This window comes from Zingiber officinale, chromosome 5A (genome assembly GCF_018446385.1).
Source record: "Zingiber officinale cultivar Zhangliang chromosome 5A, Zo_v1.1, whole genome shotgun sequence".
Lineage (NCBI taxonomy): Eukaryota > Viridiplantae > Streptophyta > Magnoliopsida > Zingiberales > Zingiberaceae > Zingiber > Zingiber officinale.
The window spans coordinates 137334601-137361199 of NC_055994.1; the positions used below are offsets into that span (position 1 = coordinate 137334601).

The window sequence follows — 26599 nt, forward strand, 5'->3', positions numbered from 1 at the left end:
CCAATCGAATTTAAAATGTTTGTAAAATGCTTAAACTATCAGTGAATGAAGTAGATATATGCTCATCACAAAAGAATACAAGAAAGTGGTGAGAAGTAAAATGTTGAAGAAAATTTGATGCTGATATTTCTCATCACTGGTACATATTGTTCACAACAGCATTCAATGCAGAGCCCTTCACATTTATACAAAAATCTTTGAAATCAAATGACATCAGGAATTATAGCCCCTGCCCATCTCCTCACTATTTCCATAGTCTGAGACAAGCATGCATTTTGAGCTATTTCTCACATGAAAAAGGAAAAAAAATGAATACAATCAGTTAACAAAATACAGTAGGATCTTGTCACTGGATCATGAGTAATCATATAACGAGATGCTCTTGTCATCGGACACGCTAGCAAGTCCCACACGCACACCTGTTCCATCAGGCGGCCGGAATGGCACACCCCATACAGCATCGGAATGGTTTGCCGTAGTCTGAACCGCAGACCGCATGCTGATATCCCATAGCTTAACAGTTCGATCGCTAGACCCTGTAGCTATCGCCGCATCATCCGGACTGGCATCCATGCTAAGGACCCAGCTGGTGTGTCCTGACATTGCACCTGCCAAATTCTTTCCCTCAGCATCATACATGTGGATGTTGGTATCGTCACAAGCAGTAAAGAGCACCTGAGGATCCACTGGGGAGAAGGCCATGGACCTCACTGGCATGTTATGGCCTTCGAGGTGGTGAAGGAACTTAGCATGGACAACATCAAACACGGCAATTGTCCCATCCATGGATCCACAAGCTAAGTTTTTTACCATCAGGACTCCAGGCAACGGAAAGGACACATTTGCCACTGCCGGTCTTATTAGGACAGGCACCTTCTGGGCGAGGAACAGCAAGGGTAGCAACAAGTTCTCACGTTGGGTATCCCACAACTTAGAGTATCTCTAATAGGGATATTTAGAAGGATATTTCTTCAAATATTTCCCCTCTCAAATATCCCTCATTAGAGGGAATATTTATAGGAAAATTAGAAATCACCGAGCACAAATTTACACCGATGATTTCTCTTTTGTGGGGTCCACTAAAAAGTGGGTTATAATTTCTTTTCATTTTTTTATTTTTCAAATTTAATTAATATTTTTAATATTTTTAATTTAATTAATGTTTTTACCCAAAAGGTGAGATAGATATTTGATTATGAAGTTGGAGATATTTGAGAATAAATATTTGATAAATGGAATCTATAAATATTTGATTTGTGAGATATTTCATTGTGAACTTTGGAATATTTAAATAGTAGGATATTTGAAGAGTGACGTGAAAATGAGGATCACAAATACTTGGATCAGTGGTTGAGAATATTTCTCCAAGTATTTGTAGTTCCCACTTCCATATCACTCTTCAAATATACTATTATTTAAATATCTCAAATTTCACAATGAAATATCTCACAAATCAAATATTCACCCATCAAATATCTCATTCTCAAATATCTCAAACTTCACAATCAAATATCTCACTTTTTTTATTAAAGATATTAATTAAATTTTTTTAAAAAAAACAAAAATATTAATTAAATTAAAAATAAAAATAATGAAAAGAAATATAGCCCACCTTTTGGTGGATCTCACAAAAGAAAAATTACCCGGCACAAACTTATACCCGGTGATTTCTAATCCTCCTAGAAATATCTCCTTTAACGAGGAATATGTGAGAGAAGAGATATTTAGAGAAATATCCCCTCTAAATATTCTCATTGAAAATGCTCTTAATTAAACCACTGCCACCTGCAGCAACTGCCAAAATGGTGCCTGGAAGGGATAAAATTAACATGAGATACTTTGTGCAAATTCTCTAAATATTCCAAAGCAAGTAAAAATCATCATAGCAGAAAATATACACATTACTAAAATATACAATCAAAACATAAAAAAAAAAAAAAAATTACTAACTCACTCAAAGAAGACACATTAAACTTCATAAACCAACATAGCTAGTTCTTAAAAGTTGGAACAGAATCTAAGTAAATAAAAATTCTAAAATAAATTCATATCAGCAAATGAAGGTTTGATGCAAATTAACCTAAAATAGCCGTCTAAATATCCCAAGGATGTATAAACACTTCTATTATATGAAAGAAAACACCTAATTTCAAAACATTTTATTTCCCCATATGGTGGAAAATATCAGGCAAATGAAATTTCTTCAGATGACTATGTAAAATTGTTTCAGCTTCATCAATCTCCTTATAACAGCAAAAGCAGTTACCATGTTTGTATATGGTAGATATATCAAGCAGTGTTTGAAGTGTCGAGTTGTGTCGTCCAAAACTGTCAAAATTTATCATTCCGGTGCGGAAACAGAATCAATACCGCACGTGAATAAATTTCGCGTGCATCATTTGTGCGTGATCGACGATCGCGGGACGCCTCCGCATAGCCGGGAGCATCACGGGATGCTTCTAACACCGCAATCAGCGCCAAAAGCATTGCGGACACTTCTGGTGTCGCCTCTGCGACCGTTGCAATGGTGCTGCTGTTTGGGAAAAGAAAAAAACAGATTTAATTAATTTAAATAATTTCTAATTAGGTGTGATATTTAGAATAGTATTTCATAAACCCTAATTAAATTATCCCTATAAAATATATAAAAATATATTTAAAATTAAAAAATTATTAATTGATATTATAAAAATTCTTTTTTTACTATTTTAAATTTTATTTAAAAATTCTAAAACAAATCTAATAAATCATATTTATATTCTGATAATTTATTATTATTTTTTTACTATTTTAAATATATATTATTTAAAATAATAATTAATTAAATGAATAAACAATTAATTTATATAATTATGATATATCAATTTTAATTCGAATTATTAATACATCTTTAAAGAAAACTATACTTAATTATTTTTTCTAACCATATTAAGTTGTTCAAATAACTTATATAAAATCAATATACAACTTATTTTTAAATTATAATTAATAAACATATTTATTTAATAATTACTATATATAAATAAAAAAATATTAAAATCGTATCGGCACGGTACGATATGATATTGAAAATATATCGTTTCAACCTGGGATCGAAACCTCGACACAGATCAAAATTTTAAACGTTGATATCAAGCATAGTTCTAGACTGAGCATTAACTTGAGCAAGGATTCAGGTCATTAGCACAATGGTCTCATACCAATGGATCAACAATCAAGCCACACTTAAACCTAGGCATCAACTCCGTCAAATTCACTAGTCCAACGGACCTAGGTTGATGTTGAAAAGGATGAAACAGAAATTTGCAAAATACACTCGACAACATATAAGAGAGAGATTAGTTGATTAATGGAAGATAGTTCCCTATTAAGTACTAACACTAACTATAGTATCAAATGCCCTCATATTTCCACAAAATATCAAACAAATTTATTAAGCATAATAAACATGTGTTTCAACTTCAAACTGAACAATATTGCTATTTAAAAAGCATTATCTTAAGAAAAATAATAATCTCACATAAATAACTCTTTCAGCTTTCGTTGTGCAATGTGGACAATGTACATGAGAAGGGTTGAATCAGAGAGGAAAGGCAAAGGACAACAACTTTGCAGTGAGGATCATGGGAAATCTATTACACACTTAGGCTCCGTTTGGTAGGATGTAATCTGTTGTGTAATATAATTAAGATTACATTACAAAGTTGATTATTTTATTTGATTTAATTTTAAACTTGTAATGTAATATAATCTGGATTACAAAAGGTAGTGAAGTTTTGTAATCTGGATTACAAAGCAAATACTATGCAATCGGATTACATTACGAGGTAACCGTTTAACCAAAATTTAAATGTCAAATATACCCCTAGTCCACCGTGACTGTCATCCACCGCCTGCCGCCGGCGACCACCGCCCAGCGCCGCCACCGCCACCGCCGGCTGCTGACGACCACCACGCGGCCGCCGGCGACCATCGCCGGCCGCCGCCGCCGGCGACCACCGCCCACCGCCGCCACCGGTGAACACCGTCGCCGCCGGAGATTGTCGCCGGCGACCACCGTCAACCGCCACCGGCGATTGTCACCGTTGCCAGTTGCCGATGGCGGCTGCCGGCCGAGGAGGCCAACGACGACGACCGTTAGTTACCGCATACTCCGGCAGAGGTACGACGGCCATCGGTAGAGATCGCAGGATATTTTTGTCATTTTATAATAATACGAATTACATTCTTTATACAAAATAATGGACACCAAACAAAAGAATGTAATCATCCTTTTAATCAAAGATTACATATATTATATAACCAAACGTAGTAATGTAATCAAGATTATATTATATTACATTATAAATTTAATTATGTTACAAATAAGATTACATTATATCCAACCAAATGTAATCTTAATGTACAATGTTGGCATCTGAACGATACAAGTTCTGCTGAACATGAATACTAAAATATAAACAAATATTGTATAGTTTTACTATTAATGGGATTGTTAGAACAATTTGCTTTTGTGCAAATTTAACTTCATCTATAAGGTAGTTTAATTGTTAATATTAAAATTAACAGAAAAATCCATAAAAGTTTAAGGCCTCTTCGTCGTATTTTTTTTTCTATGGGAGAAAATGAAAGAAAATAAAAGCAAGCTGTTTTTTTTTCTGCATGCACATGAGGTTCTCAAACTAGCTAGCTGTCCAATGTTCACCAAAGCTCCATTATTATAATGGTCCCTAAAAAAAATGTGGTTGCAACATGAACAAAAAAAACTGAAACCTTCGGGCTGTACGAAGATTGTTGAATCACAAATAAGTCACCATAAAATTGTCCATTGGTTGCCATGTATTCAGCCACGCAGCAACTTAAATGTCTCACTGGTAAATTTTATCCAACAAACCATCAATAAAACACAGAAAAGAAATTTGAGATCTAAAAATAAAGTTTGGAAGTTGATAATGTATTATGTCAGTAGAGCATTTACTTATGGTACATGCTTAGGGCAAATAGCTTGACTGTTATTCTAGTGTATGCTCAATATATCGGAAAAGTTCTTAAAATATACCAATTAATTAAAATATGGAAAACAATGTGTTTATTTTTTGAGAAGGTACGTCTCTGTGCATTTTGCATTTGCAAAATGCGAAACTTAATAAAGTTTCGCATTTGTAAAATACGAAATACGAAACTAGAAATACCAAAAAGATTTGTTTAAATTGTACTGCTTCGCATTTATTAAATGTGAAAGTTGTATTTATGGATATTTATAAAAAAATTAGAAAATGTGAATAGAAAATTACAAAATCTGATTTCTGATATTCTCTCACGTATCAAACCCTAAAGCCGCCGCCTCTCCTCCTTTTGTTCTCACAGTGAACGTCCACCAGATCAAGCATCGCCGGAGCGTATAAACCCTAAACCGCCTCCGCCTCCTCCTCCTCCTTCTCTTCCTCCTTCTCACAGTGCCTGTACGCGCCATGAGTTGTTCGATCAAGCCACGCCGAAGCGCCTAAACCTTAAACCGTCGTCGCTTTCTTATTCTTCTCGCGATCTCGTGGCTGGCCGCCCCATGAGTTGTCTGATGAGGCCACGCCGGAGCGCCTCATTGTGAAGGATTAGAAGGCAAGTCCGACTCGTTGCGAAGTATTAGAAGGCCCAACTGACCTGATTCTCGTTGGATTCGTCGGCATCAAACTATTCTCCAACTTAACAACAGTAAGTTTTATGACCTAAAAAATCTTCTTTTTTTTTTTAAAAAAAAAATACTGATGTATTGCATATACCATGTAATTAGGGTTGTTTGGCTTATTAGTATGGCTTTAGAACGCCCAATTCCTGTGAGCTTGTTTTGGGGAGCTAAGATTGAATATGAGAATGCTTCAATTAAGCATGGCCAGCCTATCTCTAACGCTACCATAGTGATTAAACATAAATTGAGTTACGACGAGCTGGTAGATGAGATTTGTCAACAAGTTGGTGTGGATAGAAAACATTTTAAGCTGAATATCATCTTCGATTATGAACAAAATGGGAAATCCAGATCCACCCTTATTACGAATGATAAGTCATTACAAATTTTATTCTATTTGGCTCAGACAGTTACAGATTTTTGGGCTGACATCTATGTTGAGATGGAAGAAATTCTGCAAAGTTCGATCCAACAGGAAGCATTATTGCCAACTGAACACATGAGTATGGTTGTGCTTCTTAATAACTTTATGGGACCAATGCCTCATGTTGGATCTTCTAATAGATCTGTTGAACTGAATTATGTACCAAGTTTGATATCTAAACCTACAATTCAGATGACCGTAGGTGGAAACATCAATATGGGTCCTCCGTTACCATCTCAAGATTTTGTTGAGCTTCCTCATGTAGAATCCCCAATGCATGATACCATGATTCCTTTTCCATTGCCACCGGAGGTGCAGTTGGATGATGAGGCACGGAGCAGTGAATCCTTTCATTCTCAATCTTCTAAAGATGGTGAGGACATTTTGAGCATTCCTATGGATGATGACTCTCCTGATGAAGGTGATTGTGATACTTATCTTAATCGTGGTGAGATTCCACTATATAATGAAAGGGTGATGCACTTCATGAATGATATAGGGGAGGAAAATGATGACGACAATGTAGATCGAGAAGATAATGTTCATATTGATATTTGGAGTGAATCAAACAATCAAATTCGGCTAGGAATGCTATTTGACAGTAAGTCTCAACTGCGGAAAGCCGTGACATTATGGTCTATCAGTCAGAATCGGGAGTTTAAGGTAGTTGAAAGCAGAATCAACATATGGGTTGCAAAATGCAAAGTGGTGTCGTCAGACATAGATTCTAACAGTGGGCCTGAGAATTACAGGTCATCGTATCTTTGGTGTATTTGTGCAGTTCATAAGAAGACACATAAGATGTGGCAAATCACTCGATGGGTGAATATGCACAATTGTCTTGGCTCCATCAGTGGCAATAATAATAGAAATTTGACTTCAGCTATTATTGCTCTCACATTATCCATCAAATTGAGGTGAACCCTGGATATCCTGTAAAAAATATCCAGGCAGATATTAAACAGTCATTGCATGTTGATGTTTCATACAAGAAGGCATGGCATGGGAGGAGAAAAGCCATAGAGATTGTTTATGGAAATTGGGAAAGTAATTTTGCTTGGCTACCTTTGTATATTGCAACCTTAGAGCATTCTAATCCTAATACGATTGTTAAGTGGCATCATCACCCAAGTAGCACTGAAAATGTGAAAGTCTTCAAATATATATTTTGGGCATTTGGACCAGCAATTGATGCATTCCACATGTGTAGGCCGGTTATCAATGTTGATGGTACACATTTGCAAGGGGCTTATAAGGGAAAGATGCTTATAGCTGTTTCTAAGGATGCAAACAATCGTATATTACCTGTTGCTTATGCTATAGTAGATGAGGAGACTATAGCTAGTTGGTGTTGGTTTTTTGAATAATTTAGGTATTATGTGGCACAAGATAGACAATTATGTGTTATTTCTGATAGACACCATGGTATTATTCATGCTATGTCAAATTTAGAGGAATTGAATGAACCAATTGCATATCATAGATTTTGCCTTCGACATGTTCGAAGTAATTTCATGACAAAGTTTAAGAATATCACTTTAAAACATTATTGTTGGGTTGTTGGCAGTACTACTCAAAGACGAAAATTCAACAGATTTAAGAGACAGATTAGGGCACTTGATCCAGCGACATGGCAGTATTTGAGAGATATTGGCATAAGGCGGTGGAGTCTTGCTTACGATGGTAACCATCGATGGCGATGTCTCACAACAAACACTTCTGAGAGTTTGAACAATGTTTTGCGAGGGACTAGATTGTTACCAATTAAGGCATGTATTGATCTGTCATTTCATAGAACTGTTCAACTTTTCCAAAGGTATAAACAGGTAGCCCATCATTGTAATACAACCCTCCCGCCACATCATTGGAGCAAATTCATGGAGGCTGAAAGACATGCACAAGGACATCACATTGATGAGTTTAACTATACAGATGGAGTGTACAAGATTGTAACAACAAGACAATTGAATGGTAAAGGTGGTCATGTACACATGGTTCTTTACTATGAAAAAGATTGCACATGTGGAAAGTGGCAGCTGCATAGATTTCCATGTTCACATGCAATTGCTGTTTGCCAACATAGAGGGAATAATGCTATTGACCTTGTGGATGAAGTTCACACCACAAAGACTTACATGGCACAATATTCTGGCAAGTTTTATCCTATTCATCATAAGGATTATTGGACAAATCCAGGTTGGGAAATTCAAGCAGATTACTCAAGATTGATCAATCATGGGCGGGGGTCGGAAACGTGAAAGTCGAATACAAAATGAGATGGATCTGAGGCACCCTGATGAACCCCGTAGATGTGGAAGACGCCACCAAACTGGCCACAACAGGAGAAATTGTCAAAATACACACCCTAGGGTTGATAATGAAGTCGATAGTTTATGTTTTTTTTAATATAATGTATCTTAGTAAGTGAATACCATGTGATGGGAATTAGTATTTGTATTGTATCTCAATAAGTCAAATACATTTATGTTATTTGGGATTTGAAACCTTATACAACTTTATTTATACTCTATTTTATGGTGTTGCTGTTATATAAGACTTTGTACTTTTGTCTTTATTTGTTTTTTTTTTTTGTTACAAATATTGTTTGTTTAATGTCAGTTCTTTATGCTGCAGTGAATAAATTAAATATTATTTAATTAATTTTTAAATTTTGCAGGGTGTTTAAAATGACATCACCTCCAGTTTATAATTTAAATCCAGGCCCATTGATACCAGACTTGTTATTCTTACACAAAGAGCATAGATCTTCGGATCTATTTTATGGGAAAATCAAGGATGACCCACTTAAAGTAAGAAGATGTGATAGTAGTTTTTGGAGACATGTTGATAATATACCACAGCGTGTAATGCATCACATACAAGAAGCTGGGTTTGAGGGTGTCATTCAGTGTGGATATATCCAACTCAATCATGGTCTTATTACTGCTCTAGTGGAGTGATGGCGTCCAGAAACTCATACTTTTCATTTCCCTATTGGTGAGGCGACAATTACCCTACAGGATGTTGAGGTTTTGTGGGGCCTCCAAGTTATAAGATCTCCTGTGTGTGCTGCTGATATGAACAAATCATTAGAGGAGTGGATAGATATATGTGAGACTATGATGGGTTTTACTCCTCCGGATGGTGCCATATCAAATAATCGAATACTACTAAGGTGTTTGTATGATATCATCTACAAGCCTATACCTGAGAATGCATCAGATGGATCATGTATTCAACGGGCGAGAGTCTATATTTTGTATTTGTTGGGTGGTAATTTGTTATCTGATTTATCTGGTAGCACTGTGTACATGCATCACCTCATCAATTTGGTCGATATGTCTGTTAGTGCTTCTATGAGTTGGGGGAGTGCTATTTTGGCCTGTTTATATAGACGTTTGTGCAAAGCGTCATATTCAAAGGCGAATGAGATATGTGGTCCGCTAGTATTATTGCAGGTAATTGAATATAGCTTAATGATATCTTGTATTATATTGTAATTCTTTTAATATATATTATTTTCTTTTAGTTGTGGGCTTGGGAACGTTTACCCACCATTCAACCCATCCGATGTACTGATGAAGTCGATTTCACTCGCCCTTATGGATCTAGGTTCGTTTACTTCAATACAATGGAGTAAATTATTTATTTATATTTTTTTATATATGCAGTGTTAAGTTTAAAAATCTTCCATCCATATATATTTAAGGTGGAATGTGGAGTTTGGAGTGACTAGAGTTCCGATGCATGTTTTGCCTGCCTATCGAGATGCATTCGCCAGTCTACAACCTAATCAGGTATAAATGAACGATAATATGCTACATGTTTTTTATTCTTAAACAATAATATGCTATATTCGAAAGTTACAAGGAATCGAAGATAATATGCTGTAAACATAAAATGACACGTAGGATAAGAAGCTATTGGTTAAAGAAATAAGCTATTGGACCTATTACCAGGTTATAGCTTATATGCTGTAAACCTCGCTCACCTGCTCACCTGGTTATAACCAGGTAATAATATTATTAGCATATTATATGCTATAATTACCAGGTGAGAAATAATATTACCAGGTTATTATGTTATTATGTTTACATCATATTATACGTTATTCCCTTAATATTAACATAAGAGAACCTGGCTCACCTGGTAATAATATTAAGAAAATATTATTCCTCACCTGATAATATTATTACCAAGGAATAACTTCTTAATATTAGCATTCGTCAAAGTTTATTTCTTAAACTTGCTATATTACAGATTGTTTAAACCAGGTAGTGTAAACAATTTAAGTTTATTCTTAAACTTGCTATTTCTGGATGGGTTTCTTTTCCTTTTCAGTTTATCTGGCTACCGTATGAAGAACATGTTCTTGAATTATTGCCTTCGTATTGTACAAGAGGTCGAGCATGTTGGAGATCTGTCACCTATTTGATATGTTGGGAGATTGTTGAAGCTCACTTACCAAACAGAGTCTTACGACAATTTGGTATGCATCAACCGATCCCTATTCCTCGCCTGTTAGATAAACATGTTGCATTGCATAAAATGACACGCAGTGGTAGAGCCAACACTAATTGGATAGAGACACATCAACAATATATTGATCATTGGCGTGATTCACTTAACCATGTTGAAAATGGCGAGTTAGTGAATGATCCAATGCATGCCTCTGTAGAATATATGTCTTGGTATTGGCAGCGGACAATTATATACATTACAAATCCGAGTCAACGATTTTCTTCTAGTGGCTTTCAGGGTGATGGAGAGACTACTGAGTATTTGGTATTTTTTTCCTATATTAAATTTTTAGTAGTACCTATTAATTCGCATTTATTATGTTCATACTAACTAATTCATCTATGTATATATTTAGATGGATGGCATGTGCCGAGTGTTCTACACATCATTAGACTTGATGGCGATCAGTGATGCTAAGCATGCTGGATATTTTGCACAAATTCGAGATATAGCTAGCCACTACATGCACCAAGCCAGAGGACAGCAACGTTTGGATATTAGGCATTCGCATGTACTTGACCAAGTTGATCAACAAAGTTCACTAACACAACAGATTTATAGAGAACCAAGAAATGTTCAGCGGGGAAGACAAGGTGGTAGGAGATACCGAACTCTACCTACTCAATCTCATTTTTCAAATATTGGTCTTGGAGGTTCTTCAAGTAATTTCGAACATGGTAGTCACTCTGATACTACATTACCAAACCTGACCCCCACAATTTGTCCATCGCCTATTACTCCAATTCAACTTTTTGATCAAACACTTGATTCTCGCATAACCAATGATAATGCACACAATGGTGGATCTAGTCAATTCCAAGTAAATGATAATGAGCGGGATGAGCAAAATGACATTACCGTTGAACATCATGGTGATCTCCCAATAGCTCTACGCAAACAAAAAAGAACAGTAAAACATATCGGTTGTGGTACAGATGGGAGGCTAGGGATGGGGCACTAATTATTACTTAACAAAATGTAAATTTTCTTTGGACAATAGTGTATTATGAGAAAAGACTAACTTATGTTGGATGGTTTCAATTGGTAGTAGTGTATTTCTTAAGTTGTAGATTTTCTTTGGACAGTAGTGTAAATTTTCTTTGGACAAGTGCTATGTTCTTGTAATTGGCTGTATTTTGCAGTACAGGTTTGGTCCATGTATAGTGTGTTTGATTTTACATGTGTAGTGTGTTTGATTTTGTATTTGACAGTAGTGTATTTGGCAGTACAGGCTGTACTTGTGCAGATTTTGCATTAATATGTTAAAGGATAAATTCATGTGTAGTGTGTTTGCTGGATTTTTTGTTGGCCGAATATGGATTTCTTTTTGGTGTGATGAATCTGAATTATGTGTAGTTGCTGCTGATTGTAAATTTATGGTCTTTTTTTGTTGCTAATATCAGGATATTTTTGTTGGTGGAATTGGATGTTATTTGGCTTTTGGTGGATTCTTGTTTGTGTCATCTGATCTTGGTGCTGTGGAGATCTTACAAGGGCCTGATGACTTGGTAATACTGTTTGGTTGACGAATATGGATTCTTTGGCTGCTCGTGGAAAAAAGAGATGGAGTTTTCTTTATCAAAAAGAGGTTTTCTTATACGAGTTTTTCTTATTTGGAGAGTTTATTGATTGGTTTGGATTGTTTTGGGGTTAATAGTCTACAAGGAAGTGTTTTTCTTGTTAAAGAGTTTGTAAGTATTTTCTTGTTTTGAGTGTTTGGAATATAAGTATGATGAGGAGTTGGTTTATTTTAAATATTCATGTAAATCTTTGCAGTCCTTGTAAACTTTAGTATGAGGTTAGTTTTGGTCCCCTCATATGGTTCTTTTTTCATATGATATTTCTTTAAAAAAAATTGTACTCAAGAAAGCAGCAAATGCGAAAGCATTTACACTAAGAATTATATTGTTTGCCGCAAAAGCATTGGTTTAGCATTTAGCAAACAAAAAAAGAAAGAAAGAAAATCCTTAGTTCTTGGAGCAGAAAGCAGCAAATGCGAAAACATTTACACTAAGATTTTTTTTTTGGCAAAAGCATTGGTTTCGCATTTATTAAATGTGAAACTAATGCTTTCGCATTTAGCATTTATTAAATGTGAAACTAATGCTTTCGCATTTAGCAAATGCGAAATCAATTCTTTGAACTACTGCTTTTGAAGCAAACAAAAAAATTCTTAGTTTTAATAGGAACACTGTGCACTAAAACAAATTCTTTCTTAGTTTCGCATTTACACTAAGAATTTTTTTTGTTTGCCGCAAAAGTATTGGTTTCGCATTTAACAAACAAAAAAAAGAAAATTCTTAGTTCTTAGAGCAGAAATAGCAAATGCGAAAACATTAAGATTTTTGTTGGCAAAAGCATTGGTTTCGCATTTGCTAAATGCGAAACTATTGCTTTCGCATTTGTTAAATGCGAAAGCAATAGTTTCACATTTAACGAATACGAAATCAATGCTGCAAAAAATATTCTTAGTTAATACGAAAGCTAAAAAATTCTTTCATAGTTTCGTATTTATCAAATGCGAAACTAATTAAATTTCACATTTGGCAAATGCGAAACGCACATATAGGTAATTCCTTAAAAAATAATCGTATTGTTGTCCATATTTTAAATAATAGGTATATTTCAGGAATTTGCTCCAATATATCGTAGTTCTTATTCAACAAACGCAATCGTATACACATCATATCCTGGAAAAAAAAAGGCATAAAGAGCTTAGGATAATAAAGCGGATCAAAGTTGAATAGGATTGACCAGAACGGATAAAGGCTTCACCTTTGGGTCAAACTGCATACTCCAGACCTCAGATGGAGGCGACTCGAGGGTGGCAATGGAAGCATTTGAGTCAACTTCGAACACGCGGATAAAACTATCCATCTAGGAGGAAGCCGCCACCGCGCCGGAAGGGTGCGCCGGGACGACGACCGCCCCAAGTGAGTGTCCCCTCAATGGCGTCCCAACTGGGACGAGCTCATCAGGGAGCCACAGCTGCAGTGTCTCATCGAGCGACCCAGTCAGCAGGAGCGCCGGTCTCTGATAGGAACCCGAGGGCCTATCATGTGAAAAAATCGAAAGAGAAAGGGAACATGGGATAGGGTGATCGCTTCGAGGGGATCGGCCTCCAATAATCAAACGAAATTGATTAATTAAAAGGGAAATTACTTATCTTCCAAAGTTACATAGCGTCTCTTTAAATAGAGATCTAAACTACCTTTTCAAAAAGAAAAGGTCTAAAAGAAAAATAAAATAAAACTACCTTTTCAAAAGAAAAGGTGTAAAAGAAATAAAATAAAAATATATTTTCATGATAAAATGTCAGATTAAAACTTATCTAGAATAAAAAAGAAAAAGTCTAAAACTTATTTTAAAAAGGAAATAAAGTTAATGGATTTATTTGAATAGATCCATTAAAGGATCTTATCATTCCACCGCCCTTTAAAACAACCTTGTCCTCAAGGTTGTTTATCAATAAACTCTGGAAATTTTTCTTGAATGGTATCATATAATTCCCATGTTGCATCATCGATAGATAAATTGTCCCATTGAATTAATAGCTCAACCGTTGCTTGATTGTTCTTCTTCACAAGTCTCCTTTCTAAAATAGCATAAGGTTGAAATTTAACTTCACCATCTGAATTCACTTCAGGAAGATGTTGTTGAGGAATAAACTTATCGCCTAGTTTCTTCTTTAAACAAGACACGTGAAATACATGGTGTATTTTAGAATCTTGTGGAAGCTCCAAGCGATAAGCAACAGGTCCAATACGTTCTATCACTTTATAAGGGCCATAAAATTTCAGTGACAACTTCATAGAGTTTGAACGACGAATTGAAACTTGTTTGTATGGTTGTAGTTTTAGAAAAACCCAATCTCCTATTGCAAATTCTCTTTCCGAACGATGCATGTCGGCCAATTGCTTCATTCTTGCTTGTGCATCGCATAAGTTGTTTTTCAAAAGTTGCAATATTTGGTCCCTTGTGCGTAGATTTTGGTCAACTTGATGCACATTTGTTGATCCACGTGTGTATGAGCTAACTGAGGGTGGTATACATCCCCATAAACGACCTCAAATGGGGTAATCTTAGTAGCTGAGTGGTAGGTCGTATTGTACCACCATTCTGCCCATGGAAGCTAACGAACCCACTCCTTGGGTCTATCACCAGTTAAGCAACGTAAATAATTCTCTAAACATCGATTAACAACCTCTGTTTGTCCATCAGACTGTGGGTGGTAGGATGTGCTAAAATTAAGTTTAGTACCTTGCAATTAGAATAATTCTCTCCAAAATTTACTTGTGAAAACCGGATCTCTATCAATGACAATAGATCTTGGTAGACCATGTAGTTTGATTATATGGTCAACAAATGCTTGAGCAACACGAGCAGCAGTATAAGGATGTGATAATGTACAAAAATGGGCATACTTTGTCAGACGATCAACGACCACCATAATAATACTTTGTCCTTGTGAAGTGGGTAACCCATCTATGAAATCCATGGAAATGTCTGTCCAAATTTGTTCAAGTATAGGAAGGGGTTGAAGAAGACCTGGTCTTGCTACATTTTCTCCTTTGTTTCTTTGACATATATCACATTCAGCAACAAAGGTTTTGGTATCCTTCTTCATTCCCTTCCAATAGAAAGCTCTTGAAATCCATTTATACGTACGTAGGAAACCAGAATGCCCTGCAATTGGTGAACAATGAAATTCCTCCAGTATTACTTCCTTTTCAGCTGAGTTTGCTGGAAGGAAGATTCTATTTTTATATCGTAAATTTCTCCATCCCAAGAATAGTGGGGTTCTGGCGATGAATTTTGTAATATGTTTTGGATGAGAGCCTGTGCCGCTAAATTTTCCTTTTGCTCTTTTTTTATGTTCTCCAAGTTTTTGCAAGTTACTAAGGATATAGCAGTGAACTCTATTTGGTTAGGAAGGCGAGATAAAACATCAGCTACTGTATTTTCCGTTCCCTTCTTGTAAACGATTTCATAATCATATCCTAAAAGTCTCTTGATCCATTTTTGTTGATCCATATTTGAGATACATTGATCCAAGATGAACTTAAGACTCTTATGATCAGTTCGTATTTGAAAGCGTCGGCCAAGAAGATAGGGTCTCCATTTTGTAACGGCATGTATGATAGCCAACATTTCCTTGTCATAAATTGACATATGTTGATGTAGAGAAGATAGTGCCTTGCTAGTAAAAGATAATTGTTGTCCTTCTTGCATAAATACTGCTCCGATTCCAACTCCAGATGCATCGGCTTCAATGACAAATTGCTTATTGAAATTAGGTAGTGCAAGAACTGGTGTTGTCGTCATAGCCTCCTTTAAATTTTGAAATGCGTTTTCAGCTTCAGGACACCATCTAAATGTATCTTTCTTTAACAAAGTCGTTAGTGGAGCGCTAATCTTTCCATAATTTTTTACAAATTTACGATAATAACCTGTGAGACCCAGAAAATCACGTAATGCCTTGATATTCTTTGGGGTGGGCTACTCCTTCATAACTAGCACCTTTGAGGGATCAGTAGCTACTCCTTTTTTACTTGCAATATGACCAAGGTATTCCACCTTAGTTATCCCAAAGCTGCACTTAGATCTTTTCACAAAAAGAGAATGCTCACGTAAAAGAGTGAGTACTTTATAAAGGTGATGCAAATGATCTTCAAATGATGAACTATAAACAAGGATATCATCAAAGAAAATTAAAACAAACTTGCGGAGATAAGGCCTAAAAATATCGTTCATCAAACTTTGGAATGTAGAAGGTGCTTTAGTTAAATCGAAAGGCATGAATAAAAATTCATAATGACCATCATGAGTTTGAAAGGTTGTTTTTGGAATGTCCGACTGATAGATCCTTATCTGATGGAAGCCTGAGCGAAGAACCAATTTTGAGAAGAATGAGGAACCTCCTAATTCATCAAGTAATTCATCAATGATGGGGATGGGATACTTATCTTTCACCGTAATTTTATTGAGTGTCCGATAATCTACACACATTCGCCAACTTCCGTCTTTCTTTCGCACAAGCAGTACTGGAGATGAATATGGGCTTACACTTGGGCGAACAATACTAGCTTGAAGCATCTCTTGTACAATCTTCTCAATTACCTCCTTCTGTATGTAAGGGTAGCGATAAGGTCTAACATTTGCTGGTGCACTCCCCGGTATTAGAGGTATACGATGATCATGTGGACGTGATGGAGGAAGTCCCTTTGGCTCAGCAAATATCATAGAAAATTTAGAAAGAAGTGCCTCTAATTCTTGAGGGGTATATGAGGTACCTTTAGGATCCTTTTTGATGGAGAGTTGCATGAGAAAAATGGAGCAATCTTTCTTTAATAGCCGCTCTGCCTGATAACTACTGATTGATGTGATAGTATCATGTCTCTTACCTCTGATGCAAACTTCTTTTCCTTGATCTTGGTGTTGGTGCGAGAAGCATCCGACGATCGAACCCAAGTTTTGATAATGGCAAAGGGTTCAAAGTTAAGTCGTGTTGTTATCTAACATGTTGAATGAGTGTTTCAGGAAAGTCCTAACTGCGGTTAGGCAGGTGAAAACCCTAGGGGGTGGTAACCCTAGGTCCTAGGGGGCGGTAACCCTAGGTGGAGAAAAGTCCTAGCTGCGGTTAGGCAAAGGGAAAACCCTAGGGGCGGTAATCCTAGGTCATAGGGGGTGGTAATCCTATGCGGAAAGTCTTGGCAGGTCGATGGCTTCAGTCAAAAGTCCTAGGGGTGGTAACCCTAGGTGGAAAGTCCTGGTGTCGTGAACCAGGTGAAAGACTGGACTAGCCGGGAAGCGGATGTCCAGTAGAAAGTCCGGAAGCGTTGAGTGCTGAGCAAAAGTCCAGTCGATCTGGAGGATCGCACTAGCAACAGGTAAATCTCTTGAGTGGAGTAGGTGAGGACGGGTTCCCCGTAGAGGGAACAGTAGGCGTCGGGTCGACCTAGGATTTCCGGTTGGAAACCCGAAGTCAGACTCGGACAGTCCGGAGACTGTCTATACTTCATTTATCATATTTATTGTGCTAACTTTGTGTTGCAGGATAGTGTTTGGGACTAACGTATCTTGCAGGTGCAAAGGAGCAACCTAAAGCCTCGGATGAACAATGTTCGAAGCGCCTCCATGGAGCTTGGAGGCGCCTCGGGTGCAAAAGCTGACCTGGCTGCGAAGCTTCAATGGAGGCGCCTTGAAGGGGGTTTAAGGCGCCTTGGAAGGCGCCTTGAGCAGGGTATAAGGCGCCTTAAACAGATGAAGTTCGACCAGTTCAAGTTTCATCCACGCGGAGGACTTGGCAACATGGAGGCGCCTTGAACAGCCTTCAAGGCTCCTTGAACACCCTTTATAAGGGGGTTTCGACCAGCACTTCAAACAATCAAGTTCCAGGCTTTCTGTCTTCAACGTGCTGCTAACAAAATCATTCTGAAGTGCTGCTGCAAAATTCCGACGACCCGGAGCTCTGTTTTCTTCTTCCTTAAGTTGTCGGTACAAAGTTGTTTTACTACTTTCATTGTAATTTGTAATTCTTATCGAGCTTATAGTTGTTGCCCACCGGAAGCGATCAAGGATCGCGGGCCTTCGAGTAGGAGTCGCCTTAGGCTCCGAACGAAGTAAATCTTTCGTGTCTTTGTTTGCACTTGTTTCTGTTTCTTTCCGCTGCGCTTATACTCGAACGACTTACTCGATACGATTCCGATAATCGAAAAACGAAATAGCCACGAGCGCTATTCACCCCCCCTCTAGCGCGGTCTCAATCCAACAATTGGTATCAGAGCGGGGTCGCTTTGAACTGGTGCAACCACCATGCAAGCATTTTTCGTGGCTTTGTCGTTTGTATAGGGTATACGCCTTTCGTTTTTTCCCTCCAAAATTATTTTCGAAAAATTCATTTTCATCCTTTCACGGGTTATTAGTATTGATAAAATATTGAATTTGGCAAAATTTAAAATAATATTTTTTAAATATTTTTTAATAATATTTTATTATTATTTTATTATTATTTTATTATTATTTTATTATTTTTTCTCGAAACTGGTGAACTTCTATTTCTATCCTTCCATACCGCACTGCTAATCCAGGATCAAGTCCTGGTACATTTTTTTTGCTATTTTTTGTGTGCAAGGTTCTTTTAAAATGGCATTCCACGACCGCCGCTCTTTTCTGGCGAGGACTTTGGATACTGGAAGAACCGGATGGAATACCACCTCAAGATGCAAGTCGAGATGTGGATCATCATCCAGACCAGACTCGAACTTCCACGTGACGACATCGGAGAACTTATCTCATGCATCAACTGGGATTCTAGCACAATGAAAAAAGTTGAAGCCGATGCCAAAGCAACCTGCATGCTACAATGTGGCCTAACCAATGAAGAACTGAACCGCATCGGGCCCTTCGCAAGTGCAAAAGAGTTGTGGCAAAAGTTGATGAAATTACACGAGGGCACTTCCGACGCTCAAGTAAGTAAGCATAATTTAATAAATGATTTATTTGAATTAGATGAGCAGAATAATACTACTTCGACCGAGGAAGGTATTACGATGATTGCAGGTACAAGTAAGACAGAGGAAAAGATATGGTCCGAGTCTTCAGATGAATCCAGGTCCGACGTAGAAGAACCGACGAGCTTCCTCGCTCTACTAGTACTAGCAACCGTGGCGGAAACTGAGTCCGAGTATGAGTCAGAAACCGAGAGCGAATCCGAGACTGAGTCTGATCGAAGCCACGAATCCGCATTTGTTTCCGAAGGACCAAAACCCACTGTAAGTTCACTACTCGCAAAATTTCAATTAGATAACATGCATGAATTATTACCTTACTTAGTAAAAAAGTTGGCTAAATCCAACGTCTGGGTTAAGTCGCTCCAAAAGGAGGTAACAACCCTTAAGGAAGCGACTGACTCGAGCTCTTTAACTGAGTCAGTTCAAATTGGAAGTTCAACTCAAGTCCAACAACTTGAGGAAGAAAATTCCAATTTGAAAGCTCAAATTAAAGAACTCAAGGACACGTTGGAACGGTTCACCTTGGGCTCCAAGAATCTGAATCTGATTCTTGGAAAACAGCGAGCCGTTTACAACAAAACTGGACTTGGATTTAAAACTAAAATAAAATACAAATCATATTTATCGCTAGTTAATAGAAATAATAGAAAAATTGTCCAAGCATGGGTGTCAAAATCCAACTTGGTTAATCAAGTTGGAACTGGTCACTATTGGGTCCCCAAGGATCAAGTCTATTACCTTGATAGACCATATCGAGGCTATGATCCAGGAGGAGCTAATAGAAAAACAATATTAAGAACATAATTCAAATTAATATTCAAATTAAATTTGAAATTAAATTCAAAATTCAATTAAAAATTCAATTCAAAATTCAAAATTCAAAATTCAAAATTCAAAATTCAAAATTCAATTAAAAATTAAAAATTAAATTCAAAATTCAATTAAAAATTTGAAATTAAATTAAATTCAAAATTCAATTCGAAATTAATTCAAAATTAAAAGTAAATTTCAACTTAAGTTAAATAAAAATAGATGGAGGATCCAGACTCGCTGGCACCCCCAACTAAACTACCCGATAGGGTAACTGAACCTAATCTACCCGAAATGGGTAAAACGAGAGTAGATTACTCGGCAGGGTAATTAAGGTTAGATCAAAACGGGCTAGGTTTAACTTGACCCACGGTACTGGTGAAGTTTTTGGATGATAATACGTTAGGGAAGCTTGGGCATCACATGTCTAGGAAGATATGGCTTCGACCTGGTGCATTTGGCCAAGTGGAACTGACCGAAGCTACCCTTAAACGGATCTTAACTAGTTAGACTAAGATTTAGTATTAAGTTCAATGGGTAGGACTATTTGGAAAACCTCGAAGGCATGGTTACTTTAATGAGTTCCTTGTGACTCACCATAGCCCAGAAGTTTATCCAAATAATGTTTACTTGTTGAACCCAAAGCTAAACCTGAATCTAACACAAGGTTAAACAAAACCCTTAAATTGAACCTGAATTCATCTCACAAAATATTATAGGATTACCTGATTGAAAATTTAGATCGGGTGAGATGACTAATTAAGGTTAAAATTCTAATTTAGACTCATAACTATAATTAATTCAAATTCTATAAACATTTTCAAAATTAATTTCAAAATTATTTTAAAATCTTTTCAAAATTAATTTCAAAATAATTTAAAAATCTTTTCAAAATTAATTTCAAAATTATTTAAAAATCTTTTCAAAATTGCTTTCAAAATTATTTAAAAATCTTTTCAAACTCAATTTCAAAATTATTTAAAAATCTTTTCAAAATGAATTTCAAAATTATTTAAAAATATTTTCAAAATTAATTTCAAAATTATTTAAAAATCTTTTCAAAATTACTTTCAAAATTATTTAAAAATCTTTTCAAAAATTAATTTCAAAATCATTTTAAAAATCTTTTCAAAATTACTTTCAAAATTATTTAAAAATCTTTCAAAATCAGTTTAAATATATTTTTAAACTTCATTTCAAAATTATTTAAAAATATTTTCAAAAATTAATTTCAAAATTATTTAAAAATCTTTTCAAAATTACTTTCAAAATCATTTTAAAAATCTTTTTAAACTTCATTTCAAAATTATTTGAAAAAAACTTTCAAAATCATTTTAAAAATCTTTTTAAACTTCATTTCAAAATTATTTAAAAAAACTTTCAAAATCATTTTAAAAATCTTTTTAAACCTCATTTCAAAATTATTTGAAAAATCTTTCAAAATCAGTTTAAAAATATTTTTAAACTTAATTTCAAAATTATTTAAAAAATCTTTCAAAATCAGTTTAAATATATTTTTAAACTTCATTTCAAAATTATTTAAAAATATTTTCAAAATTATTTAAAAAACTTTTCAAAATTACTTTCAAAATTATTTAAAAATCTTTTCAAAATTAATTTCAAAATTATTTAAAATCTTTTCAAAATTAATTTCAAAATCATTTTAAAAATATTTTCAAAAATTAATTTCAAAATTATTTAAAAATCTTTTCAAAATTACTTTCAAAATCATTTTAAAAATCTTTTTAAACTTCATTTCAAAATTATTTGAAAAATCTTTCAAAATCAGTTTAAAAATATTTTTAAACTTCATTTCAAAATTATTTGAAAAATCTTTCAAAATCATTTTAAAAAGTTTTTTAAACTTCAATTCAAAATTATTTGAAAAATCTTTTAAAAATCAGTTTAAAAATCTTTCAAAACTTAATTTCAAAATTTTTTGAAAAATCCTTCAAAATCATTTTAAAAATCTTTAAACTTTAGGGCTCTGATACCTGATCAATACCAATTAGATAATTTGATTTTTATTTAAACTTAACTCATGCTTGGACTTAAGGACCAACTGAATAAATAACCTAAAATTTTAGCTACTCTCTCTCTTCAACCTAAAAATTAACAAGTTCTTTTTCAAAAATAAGTATTATTTTATTCAAAATTAAGCTAAGTCCCTTTTTCACTTAAGCTATATTTTCAAAATTTAATGTTTGCAAAAGGCTCAGCTAAATGACTCATATAGCAACTTTCAAACTTAGCCATCTTTATGAATTTTTTGCTGAGTTACCTATTAGATTCATTCTATACTTAGCTAAAAGTATTAAAAGCATATTCCTTTACTTGCAAAATTTAACTCATGGCTTTCAAAATTTTTTTTGCCAAGTAAAAAGAGCCTTCAAAATAATTTGCCTCCAAAATTCTTTAAAATTTAGCTAAGTTTTTCTAAACTTAGTTACATATTTTTTTCTCTTTTCCTCTAAAACCAACTAAGTTTACAAAGAGGCTAAAGTCATCCTTCAAGTCATCCATAAATTAGCCTTTTTAACTTAGGAGAAAAATAACTAACAAATTTTTCAGTTACTAGCTAAGTGTTTCACAAGCATTTTTCCAAAGACTAAAACTACTTTTTTCTAAAAACTTAAAACATGCTTTCCAACTGGCTTATTTTTTGATATATGGCAAAGGGGGAGAGTAGGAAATTCAAAATCATTAATTCAAAATCAAAAGTAAAAAGTGTTTTATTAAGGGGGAGAGTAGGTAATTCAAAAATAAAACTTTATTCAAAAAGGAAACCCTGTATTAAGGGGGAGCTTCACAAAAGTTTAAGTGTTAGCTTAAGTTAGGCGTTCATTTGAATTTATATACTTAATCTTGCTCACTTAAAACTTTTTAATATACTTATGCATTTGTTTTACTTAACTTTGAATTTGGGTTGTCATAATCAAAAAGGGGGAGATTGTTGGTGCGGGAAGCATCCGACGATCGAACCCAAGTTTTGATAATGGAAAAGGGTTCAAAGTTAAGTCATGTTGTTATCTAACATGTTGAATGAGTGTTTCAGGAAAGTCCTAACTGCGGTTAGGCAGGTGAAAACCCTAGGGGGTGGTAACCCTAGGTCCTAGGGGGCGGTAACCTTAGGTGGAGAAAAGTCCTAGCTGCGGTTAGGCAAAGGGAAAATCCTAGGGGTGGTAACCCTAGGTCATAGGGGGTGGTAACCCTATGCGGAAAGTCTTGGCAGGTCGATGGCTTCAGTCAAAAGTCCTAGGGGGTGGTAACCCTAGGTGGAAAGTCCTAGTGTCGCGAACCAGGTGAAAGACTGGACTAGCCGGGAAGCGGATGTCCAGCAGAAAGTCCGGAAGTGTTGAGTGCTGACCAAAAGTCCAATCGATCTGGAGGATCGCACTACCAACAGGTAAATCTTCTGAGTGGAGTAGGTGAGGACGGGTTCCCCATAGAGGGAACAGTAGGCGTCGGGTCGACCTAGGATTTCCAGTTGGAAACCCGAAGTCTGACTCGGACAGTCCGGAGACTGTCTATACTTCATTTATCATATTTATTGTGCTAACTTTGTGTTGCAAGATAGTGTTTAGGACTAACGTATCTTGCAGGTGCAAAGGAGCAACCTAAAGCCTCGGATGAACAGTGTCCGAGGCGCCTCCATGGAGCTTGGAGGCGCCTCGGATGCAAAAGCTAACCTGGCTGTGAAGCTTCAATGGAGGCGCCTTGAAGGGGGTTTAAGGCGCCTTGGAAGGCGCCTTGAGCAGGGTATAAGGCGCCTTAAACAGATGAAGTTCGACCAGTTCAAGTTTCATCCACGCGGAGGACTCGACAACATGGAGGCGCCTTGAACAGCCTTCAAGGCGCCTTGAACACCCTTTATAAGGGGGTTTCGACCAACACTTCAAACAATCAAGTTCCAGGCTTTCTGTCTTCAACGTGCTGCTAACAAAATCATTCTGAAGTGCTACTGTAAAATTCCGACGACCCGGAGCTATGTTTTCTTCTTCCTTAAGTTGTCGGTACAAAGTTGTTTTACTACTTTCATTGTAATTTGTAATTCTTATCGAGCTTATAGTTGTTGCCCACCGAAAGCAATCAAGGATCGCGGGCCTTCGAGTAGGAGTCGCCTTAGGCTCCGAACGAAGTAAATCTTTCGTGTCTTTGTTTGCACTTGTTTCTGTTTCTTTCCGCTGCGCTTATACTCGAACGACTTACTCGATACGATTCCGATAATCGAAAAATGAAATAGCCACGAGCGCTATTCACCCCCCCCCCTCTAGCGCGGTCTCGATCCAACACTTGGAAGCGCATTGTTAGTTGAGAGAAATTACATATTATGTCTCCTAATGTTCTCAACCATTGTGCTCCAATTACAACATCGCATCCATCCAGGGGTAGAAGAAAAAGATCTGTGATTAATTCATAATTTGGTAAGATAATTTTAATACCTTCGCATTTTCCTGGACTTGTATGTGATCTTCCATCCGCCACCTTAACATCAAATGTAGATGCTCGCTCTATTTTTTGTTTAAGCCTTCTTGCTAAGGTTGAGTCTAGAAAATTGGTGGTGCTTCCTGAATCTATAAGTATCATTACTGGTTGCTTTTTAATGAATCCTTTTACCTTCATTGTTTGCGGAGTTTGTAGTCCTTCTAAGGCATGTACTGATATTGCCATAGAGTTATCTTGTACTTCGTTGATATTATCTTGTGTTTCACTTTCATAGAAATCATCTTCTTCCTCAGAGTTCTCTATTGGTTCAATCATCATTATTCTCTTTTGCTTGCATTGATGACCACGGTGCCACTTTTCATCGCAATGCCAACATAATCCCTTTGCCATCCTTTCCTTGATCTCTTCTTTTGTCAATCTACGAGGTGTTGAATAATGTGATGGGTTTTCACGAATTACCTTGTTATTTCTTCTTCCTTCCTTATTGATCTTCTCTTCTTGTAGTCATGCAAAGGATAAGGCAGCCTTCATGGTGCGGGGTTGATTCATTTTTACTTCTCGTCGTATATCAAGGAGAAGTCCTTCAATAAAAGTGCCCAGTAGTTACTTTTCTGACCAATCACGAGTTCGATTAGAGAGTCGCTCGAATCTCCCTTGGTACTCTAGTATGGTTGAAATCTGTCGAATTTTGGCCAATTCTCCATCAACATTCTCATAACCGGAGGGACCAAATCGATTAATGAGTTCTTCCTTGAATTCCTCCCATTTTGGAGGCCCATGGCATGCTTCAAGCCAGTCATACCATTGGATGGCATCGCCTTCAAGATTTATAGATGCTAGTTCTACCTTTGCATTGTCCGACGTGCTGTGGAAGCGAAAATATTTTTCAGCCCTTTCATACGTAGATGGTTGTGCTCTCGATCTTCATTTGAGTTTGCTCCTTGGTCATATTGTTGTTGTCGAGATTGTTGATTTATTCCCCTTTTGATTAGTATGCTTGAGCTGGAATCTGCTTCTAAACGATCCTTCAATTCTTGCACTATTATGACCAACGATGCCATAGTTTTTTCAAGTTTATCCATCCTTGTCTCGTGCTTAGCTTCAAATTCCAGAGCCCATTTGGCGTCAGGATGAGATCCTCCGGTCTTCATGACAGAGTGAATTTTCTTTTCTTGAAGTCGGGTTAAGACCATACGCTTGTTGAAGTTGCTGCGAGATACTATAGGACGAAGATGAAATGAACTCACTCTGATACCAAGTTGATAGGAACCCGGGGGCCTATCACGTGAAAAAATCGAAAAAGAAAGGGAAAAGGGGATAGGGTGATCGCTTCGAGGGGATCAGCCTCCAATAATCAAACGAAATTGATTAATTAAAAGGAAAATTACTTATCTTCCAAAGTTACATAACGTCTCTTTAAATAGAGACCTAAACTACCTTTTCAAAAAGAAAAGGTCTAAAAGAAAAATAAAATAAAACTACCTTTTCAAAAGAAAAGGTGTAAAATAAAAATACATTTTCATGAGAAAATGTCAAATTAAAACTTATCTAGAATTAAAAAGAAATAGTCTAAAACTTATTTTAAAAAGGAAATAAAGTTAATGGGTTTATTTGAATAGATCCATTAAGGGATCTTATCAGTCTCAAGTTCGTTGTCGGGATCCACGCTGTCGCCCATATCGATTCCTTATGGGCGTTCTCCATCGATTTTAGCACCGCCAGCTTCATCTCGTCGTCGTAAAAGCGATATATAAGTGGATCGAGCCAGAAGCAACACTATCCGTAGTCGAATCAGGAAAGAAAACCCTAATTTTTGACAGTGAAACAATAAAAAAACCCATTGCCTAAATAGACCCGTGTCAAGGAATCATGTGTCAGAGGCAGCCCAGCCAGCACGGATTAGCAGCCAATCAAAATCCCGAATGCGAAATATGCATTCAAATAAATTAACGGACAAAAGCCATCATTATTTTCTAAATGCTCTTATATAAAATCTAATATTAAGTCGGTTGAGATCACACCACAACAATAAAAAAAAAACCATCGAAAAAGAAATCAAAATAGAAGAAGACTCAAGAGAGCGAGAAAGAAGAGAAGATCATATATTCATATTCGATGATATATTTACTCCACGAAATGACTAATAACTCTCTAAAAAATTAGGTTTAGAGTTACAATGATGCTATTTATACAACCCAAATT

General features: G+C 36.0%; 1 pseudogene; it reads right to left on the reverse strand.

Annotated features, from left to right (window-relative positions):
• Positions 1–354: 354 nt before the first annotated feature.
• On the reverse strand, positions 355–26125 carry LOC121983296 (annotated as a pseudogene).
• Positions 26126–26599: the final 474 nt, after the last annotated feature.